Consider the following 8,041-nt stretch of genomic DNA (forward strand, 5'->3'; position numbering starts at 1 on the left):
CGTCTATTCTGGCCTTTGCTTGTGGCAGGCTTAGTACAGAACCATTGGCTTGTGGAACTTTAAATATATTGTGACATTAACAGGTCCCCTGCCGCAGATATCCGTTGTACATTAACCAAGTGCTTTGTGCATTTTTCTGCTTGTATTTAAACTAACTCCCGTTGTATAAGACTGCTTTCTTTTGTTGATTGTCATTGTATACCTGCGTATCTTTCCTGTGCCGTCTATGGCAGATACATTATGCCCGACCGGTACTTGAAAATGGAACTTCTGCGTGTAACATTTCATCTTTTTTCACTTACTATTGGCTGCATTTGTTGCTATAGGTACACTTTTCTTCACAAGTAAGAGAGCTTCTTCGATGAATTTTATACAGCATACAAACCATGAAACTCTAGAATCTATTTAACCTAAAAAAATGAATGAGCTGTTACATTTTAAACTTATGTTTAAAAAAACTCAAATTTTATAGTTAACTGTCTCAATTTTTACCACAGTTTTTAACAGATTTGGAAAATTTCTAGAATTTCATACACCTGTAAGTATGGTTTCTGTGCTGAGCAAAATTCATCGAAGAAACTCTCTTACTTAAGAAAAAAGTGTACCTACAGCAGCAAATGCAGCCAAGTGAAAAAATGGTGAAATATCACGTGTAAAAAAATTATTTTGTTATGTTTTTGAACTTTCACTGCTATGAATGTGAATCCTGAATCCATCCTGGTCGTGGTGACAAACTTATATGAATTTATTTGGAAAAGTATAGACAGTGGAAATTAAAACGTCCAGTGGTGCCTCTCCAGCTCCAAGTGGGCCTGTTTGACGTCATACCCTCCTTAAAAGTAATAATAACGTAAGAAATCCAAAAAGTGTTAATTTATAACCAAAGAAGGTGTCATGCATACCTTGTGGACCGAACAATCCCAGAGAAGATATTGCGGCGTCATGGCTTAGCTACAGCCTAGAGGATTCTTTCCAGAATGAATTTTTACCCTGTAGCGGACAAGTGCTCAACTGACTGAGCTACCCAAACATGGCTCACGACCAGCCCTCACGTCTTTACTTCCACCAACACCTAATCTCCTACCTTCCAGACTTCACCCAGCTTTCTGACACAGTTTTAATCTGTCAGGAGATTTCCAGTCAGCACTCGTTAACGTATACTTATATGGGCGTGGTGTCTGTTCTTTCGGACATGTCCGAAAGAACAGACACCATTGATGACCTACAGCCGTCTAGAACGAAATTAGAACTATATATTAATATCCTCAGCTGCTCACAGGTGATAATGTCTGCCCCGACCGGGACTAGAACCCGGGATCTCCTGCTTACATGGCAGACGCTCTATCCATGTGAGCCACCGAGGGCACAGAGGATAGTGCGACTGCAGGGACTATCTCGCGCACGCGCCCGCGTTCTAGACGCATGCAGGTCATCAATGGTGTTTATTCTTTCGGACACGTCCGAAAGAACAGACACCATATCCATGTAAGAATGTAGTTCTGGCAATACCGTCCATGACCTTCCTCTTCTATACGGATCGGATGCACACATATTACCCGATCTCTTACAGTACTTGGTAAAACACTACGACACTACGAATGTAGTGTGTGGACATATAAGGTGAGAATGTGGGTCCCGTGGGGAGGGGGGGGGCGTGTCGAGATAGTCCTTGCAGTCCGCACTATCCTCTGTGCCCTCGGTGCCCTCGGTGGCTCAGATGGATAGAGCGTCTGCCTTGCAAGCAGGAGATCCTGGGTTCGAGTCCCTGTCGGGACACACATTTTCACCTGTCGCCGTTGATATATATCAACGCCCGTCAGCAGCTAGGTATTAATATATAATTCTAATTTCTTTCCTGTAAATGCGTGTGATCTTTTTTCAATAACTGGGCACCGTTTTTTTGTTCGAGGGATCTACGATAGATTATAGTTAAAAGAGGAGTTAACTTGCAGCAAATTCCGTATTGAATCTGACAGGGATTCCATTGGGCCCTGGAGCTCTGCTCAATTTTAACAATTTCAGCTGTTTATCAACACCACTGACACTAATACCGGGTTGTTATAATCAAACTGTCCTATTTAACACGTTATAACACATTACTGTACGAGTACCTAACTTGGTAGCATTAATGCCCAGATTATGCCACCGTCCAGTTCCACCGTCTCAGTGTCGTGATCAGTCATCATGATTCGTAGTCTCACAGACCTGTCGCGTAGCAGTGCACTTGTGGATGTGTCAACATGAGCTTGGACAAAAGGCGCAGGGCATTACTGGTGAAGCTCTGTTATCAAAACAACAGTAATGCTGCATCTGCACTTCGAGAATATGGCCAGCTGAAAGGATTACGGAAGGCTCTTCCTTCTCCACCTGCTGAGGGGAGCATGATGAAGGAGTTCGAATCAACTGGAGAATGGGTGTCGCTCTGGGAAGAGCCCGACGACCATTGGACCACAGCTGGTTGATGATATCGCTGTTACTATGGCACACAATGCTCCGCGCAGTTCTCGATCATCAGGCAGTGCGCATGCTGTGTCACGATAGCTGTACATCCTTTAGTCCACTCTACGGAAGGTGCTTCCAACCATTTTCAAATGGTATCGGTATAAGATCCATATCATACAACAGCTGGCACCACTGGACGCACAACGACGTGTTGACTTCGCTCTCCACTTTTTCACAAGGATTGAAGTCGATGAGGGTTGGCCTTGGACCATCATATGGGCAGACGAAGCTCATTTTTCTCTGACGGTGAAACAGAATTCCTGAGTGTGGGGATCTTCATCTCCAGTCACTGTGTATGAAGTTCCTCTGTATGGTCTGGTTTCACGGCTACGTTCATCATTGACCCATTCTTTTTTGAACAGGCTGGAGCTCAAGGACCAGAGACGCGAAGTGTGACTGGCCAGCGTTACTGCGATATGCTTCACCAGCGTGTCATAACCGCCCTACAGGAGAGAGGCGCATTGAACTCAACAGTTTTCATGCAAGATGGGGCCCCACCGCACATCGCTAGTGAAGTTCATCTGCTTTTCCGAAAGACGTTTGAAAACGATCCAATTATCTGCCGACCGTTTCCAAATGCTTGGCCGGTACGACCACCTGATGTCACTCCCTGTAGTTTCTGGTTGAGGGGCTACCTGAAGGTCAGAGTTTGCCAGGGGAACATTCACGCATGTGCTGATCTGAAGCGCAGCATATACAGAGAGGTAGCCAGCATACCTACAGACACGCTTCGTTCGGCTATGCAAAATGCAAGCATGCGCTTTCAGACTCTTCTGGACACTGATGGGCGCCATACTCAGCCAATTTTGTAGCAGTAATGGCACCGGTATGTAATGGTAGGATATACCGTAGTTGTACGTTAGAAGTGTTTCAGTTGAACTGATTCTGCACTATTTTTCTTCCCCATATCCTTGACATTGATGCTACCAAGTATGGTACTCATGCGGTAATTAGTTTACGTGTTTAACGTGTTAAATAGGGAAAGTTTAATTATAACCACCAGGTACTTATTTAATTCGTTATTTCAGTGGTACGAGGATTAAATTGTGGTAGTTCTCCTGGGTTTTCCTTTTTAAAGGAACATTTGACAAGCGTTAAGCATTTTAAATTTTGCTTTGAAAGTTACCGTCAATTTAAATTCCTGTATCATTCGCTAGGGACTGAAGACTAACTCTGGTGCCACTAACAGCCTTTACATACGACTAGAATATCTTTGGGTTCTATGAAAGATCACTTGACAATATTCTGCCCCGATAGTCATTGAAGCCCTCATGCATTTCTCTCTTGACAGCCAAATGCGTTTCACTCAGTATCTCTCTATCTACAGCTCTACGCTTTGTTTCACACGTACTATGCAGTAATCCCTGTTTCTTTAGAAGTTTCTTTACAGCGACTGTATTTTATAGGCATTTCCTCCCATAATGAACTGTTCTACAGGGTACATACCTATCCAGTGCATGATCAACTATTTTTTTAAGCTTGAACCACAGTTCCTCTACAGTCTCCTGCACTGTGCTGAAAGCTTCAATTTTCTCATTGAGATATGAAACTACCGATTTTGTATCTAGTTTACTGAAGATATATATCTTTCTGATTGTTTTAGTTGTCCTTTATACTTTGCTAATCATTGCTGCCACAACCGCGTCATGGTCACTAATAGCAGTTTCGATGTGGACATATTCAAAGAGGTTAGGTCTATTTGTTGCCATTAGATCCAATATACACTCATGCTCATAAATTAAGGATAATTGCAGAATGTGGTGCCACACAACGTGGCACTACACAAAACTGGCGCTAATAGCATAGGCACATAGGGAACACACAGAACACAGATCTGTAAGTCCACGGTATTGGTGATAAGTTGAGAAAACCGTCCCGAAACACATGTGCTACAAAACGCCACTGTGTCCTGCGCATGTACCACGACATCAATATGTGTATGATCACCATCCACCCGTACACAGGCTGCACATCGGGTTGGCATACTCTGGATCAGGTGGTCGAGCAGCTGCTGGGCTATAGCCTCCCATTCTTGCACCAGTGCCTGTCGGGGCTCCTGAAGTGTCCTAGGGGTTTGCAGACGTGCAGCGATACGTCGACCGAGAACATCCCAGACCTGATCGTTGGGGTTTAGGTCTGGAGAACAGGCAGGCCACTCCATTCGCCTGACATCTTCTGTTTCAAGGTACTCCTCCACGATGGCAGCTCGGTGGTGCCGTGCGTTATTATTCATCAGGAGGAAGGGGGGACCCACTGCGCCCCTGAAAAGGCGGAAATACTGGTGCAAAATGACGTTCCGATACACCTGACCTGTTACAGTTCCTCTGTCATAGACATGCAGGGGTTTACGTGCACCAATCATAATCCCATCCCACACCATCACACCTGGTTCACGCCAGATGAAAACCCGGCGAGAATCACTGTTCAGACTACACGTGGACTCGTCCGTGAACATAACCTGGGACCACTGTTCCAATGATCATGTACTGTGTTCTTGACACCAGGCTTTACGTGCTCTACTGTGACCAGGGATCCGTGGAATGCACCTTACAGGTCTCCGGGCGAATAAACAATGTCTGTTCAGTCGTCTGTACATTGTGTGTCTGGAGACAACTGTTCCAGTGGCTGCGGTAAGGTCCCAGCAGTACTCCATGGCCGTCTGCGGGCTCTGATGGTGAGATATCGGTCTTCTTGTGGTGTTGTACACTGTGGACGTCCCGTAATGTAGCACCTGGACACGTTTCCTGTCTGCTGGAATCGTTGCCATAATCGTGAGATCACACTATGTGGCATACGGAGGGCCCGTGCTACGACCTGCTGTGTTTGACCAGCCTCCAGTCGCCGTAGTATTCTATCCCTCATAACGTCGTCAGTATGTGTTCTTTGAGCCATTTTCAACACACAGTCACCATTAGCACATCTGAAAACGTCTGCACACTTACTCGCTGCACCGTACTCTGACATGCACCAACACACCTCTGCGTATGTGGACTGCTGCCAGCGCCACCGTGCGACGACCGCGCGTCAAATGCGCCGCATGGTCGTATCCCGAGGTGATTGAAACCCGCAAACCACCCACCATTGCCTTGTTTCACCATGCATCAGCATTATCCTTAATTTATGAACATGAGTGTATATCCATCGAGTGCGGTTGCGAACTATCTGTTCTAAGTAGTTTCCAGAGAAGGCTGTCAGTAATGTGGCACCCATTATGTCTTATCGCGCCCATCACTAACAAAACTGTAATTTTGACAATTGATTGTTGGGTGATTAAAGTGCTCACTAATGATTATGGTATGATTAGGGAACTTAACGTACAAGTGAACTGAGGTTTTGAAAGATAGCGGTGCCTTCCAGGCAGGCCACTGCCGTGGTAACAGCCGTCAGGCACTTCCCCTTTGGTTTTGTTTCGGTGATTATCACAGAATTTCATTCGCCCTTGGTGTATCTAAATTGTCCCTGATTGATATTAATCTGATGGGCTATTAGGGTTATGCTAAACCACTGACCTCACAGTACTTGCATGACTTGAGTAGCAGTAGTAGAATTAAATTCGGCTATAGAGACAGATTTTTGGACACTGGAGGTGACCATTGCATTAGGAGCAGCTTAAGAACTTTCCCCGAGCAGCAGGAGAGTTCTAGGATTCCCTTGTAGTCGCCGAAACTGGCTGTGGACGCTGCAGGGCAGTGGTTTATGGGCCACCATTCTGACTCACAGCCTTCTTCCGCTAGTGGGAAAGCAAGAGGGTGGGAACGCCGTAGCTCAATGCGAAATGACACTTCTTTAGAAACTGGCGGCGCCAGACATGCTGGCGCCGGCCTAACTGCTTTATTAGCGAGTGGAAGTGGGAGGGGGGGGGGGAGTGGGTCTGGTCTCATTATTCCGTGTGCGGGTCCAGGTAAAGCGGCGTATGGCTGGCGCCCGGCTAACGTGTTTATTACAAGAACAGCGTACCTTGTGAGACGGGACGACGAATTTCTCCGGATGTCGCGTTTCGGCGCCCACTAAATCGTTTTATAGGCGAGACAGTGCGTGTTTTCACTAGGAAACTCCCCTAATCTTGTGAAATGTGCCGGGACCTGTCTGCAAGATCTCCAGGCATTGTGTGCTGTTTTTTCGGGGAACAGTATGTGTACTGCACTGCAGTGATTGGTTGAGGAAGATCGTGTTTCCTTACTAGAAAACATGATTGGCGCAGTAACCACATCGGGGGGATTGGGTGTTTTTCAGAAGGTTTTGAGCAACGGGAAAGGTGGAGACTTGCTTCTCGACCGTTGTGGAGTACAGTCGCTAGAGCTCTTCCGTTTCTACGAAGAGAGCAGTTAGTTGTAGGCACGTCTCGACACCTGGGGGAAACTTTATATTTTCTCGGACGTGAGACAATCACCGGCAGACGTGGCGACATCTCCCGCACTGCGACGCTTCGGCAGCAACTGCATGCAGACGACGGCATCAGCATCTCGTCTTTCACCGGCTATATCGGTAACGTTGCGCAACTTCGTTTTCACGACCACCTTTTTTTCGTAGGCGTGTTGTACTCGCAGTAGTCACTACCAGTGTCCATTGCATGCTTAATTATATTTCGACGCGAGAGACCAATCAGTGGAACGATACAGCAGAGTGAGTTTGCCTAGATTGGCATCCCTCCACCCACAGTAGCCGGTCTCAAAACGGTTCAAATGGCTCTGAGCACTATGGGACTTAACATCTGAGGTCATCAGTCCCCTGGACTTAGAACTACTTAAACCTAACTAACCTAAGGACATCACACACATCCATGTCCGAGGCAGGATTCGAACCTGCGACCATAGCAGCAGCTCGGTTCCGGACTGGAGAGCCTAGAACCACTCGGTCACAGCGGCCGGCAAGCCAATCTCATTTACGCGTAAATTCTAGTTAGGTTCTGACCTTGATATTAGTTAATAATTCTCTTTATGATACCGTAGGTCCTTGTTATTAATTTTTCAATGACACCCATTCTCATTCACTATTTTGTAGCCGGTTTGAAGGAATTACATTAATTTTATGTTAATCTGGTCCATTTAGTGTGAGATTTCCTTGCACTATTGATAAACGTGGCACCTCTTGGGTATGGTGGTTACTACTTTTTAGTCATTAGACGGAGAACTGAGGCCACCTTAGGCTATCTTGCAGTTTACGCTAAAAAATTCGGTTGCACCAGTAAATGAGTCTGATGGGTGGTAGGAGGATCCAGTTACCATTTTATGCCCACCCCTGATACTGAGTCCTGCCCAAACAGTCGCACATGTAGCGTCAGTTCTATCACAGTGGATTTGAGTTTCTTACCTACGGTGACAAATGCACCACCTCCATTTCCCATTAGCCTGTCCTTTTGATATACACATACAGTTTATCCAAAAGTCTCTCTGCTATCAATTTCTGGTTTCAAACAGCTTTCTGTACCTAGTATTATGTGAGTTTCACTGTTTTTCAGGGGCACTTCGAACTCTGGCACTTTGTTGCGAATGTTTCGGCAGTTTACCATTAGGATTTTAATACTCTCACCTCTGGGAGG

The 8,041-nt window shown here is 45.9% G+C and overlaps 1 non-coding gene across 1 annotated transcript; it reads left to right on the top strand.

The window, feature by feature from the left end:
- The first annotated feature begins 1,701 nt into the window (after positions 1–1,701).
- On the top strand, positions 1,702–1,776 carry Trnaa-ugc. The gene has a single exon. It is a non-coding gene; the product is annotated as a tRNA-Ala (tRNA).
- Positions 1,777–8,041: the final 6,265 nt, after the last annotated feature.

Source organism: Schistocerca piceifrons, chromosome 9, assembly GCF_021461385.2.
Source record: "Schistocerca piceifrons isolate TAMUIC-IGC-003096 chromosome 9, iqSchPice1.1, whole genome shotgun sequence".
NCBI classification, from domain to species: Eukaryota; Metazoa; Arthropoda; class Insecta; order Orthoptera; family Acrididae; genus Schistocerca; species Schistocerca piceifrons.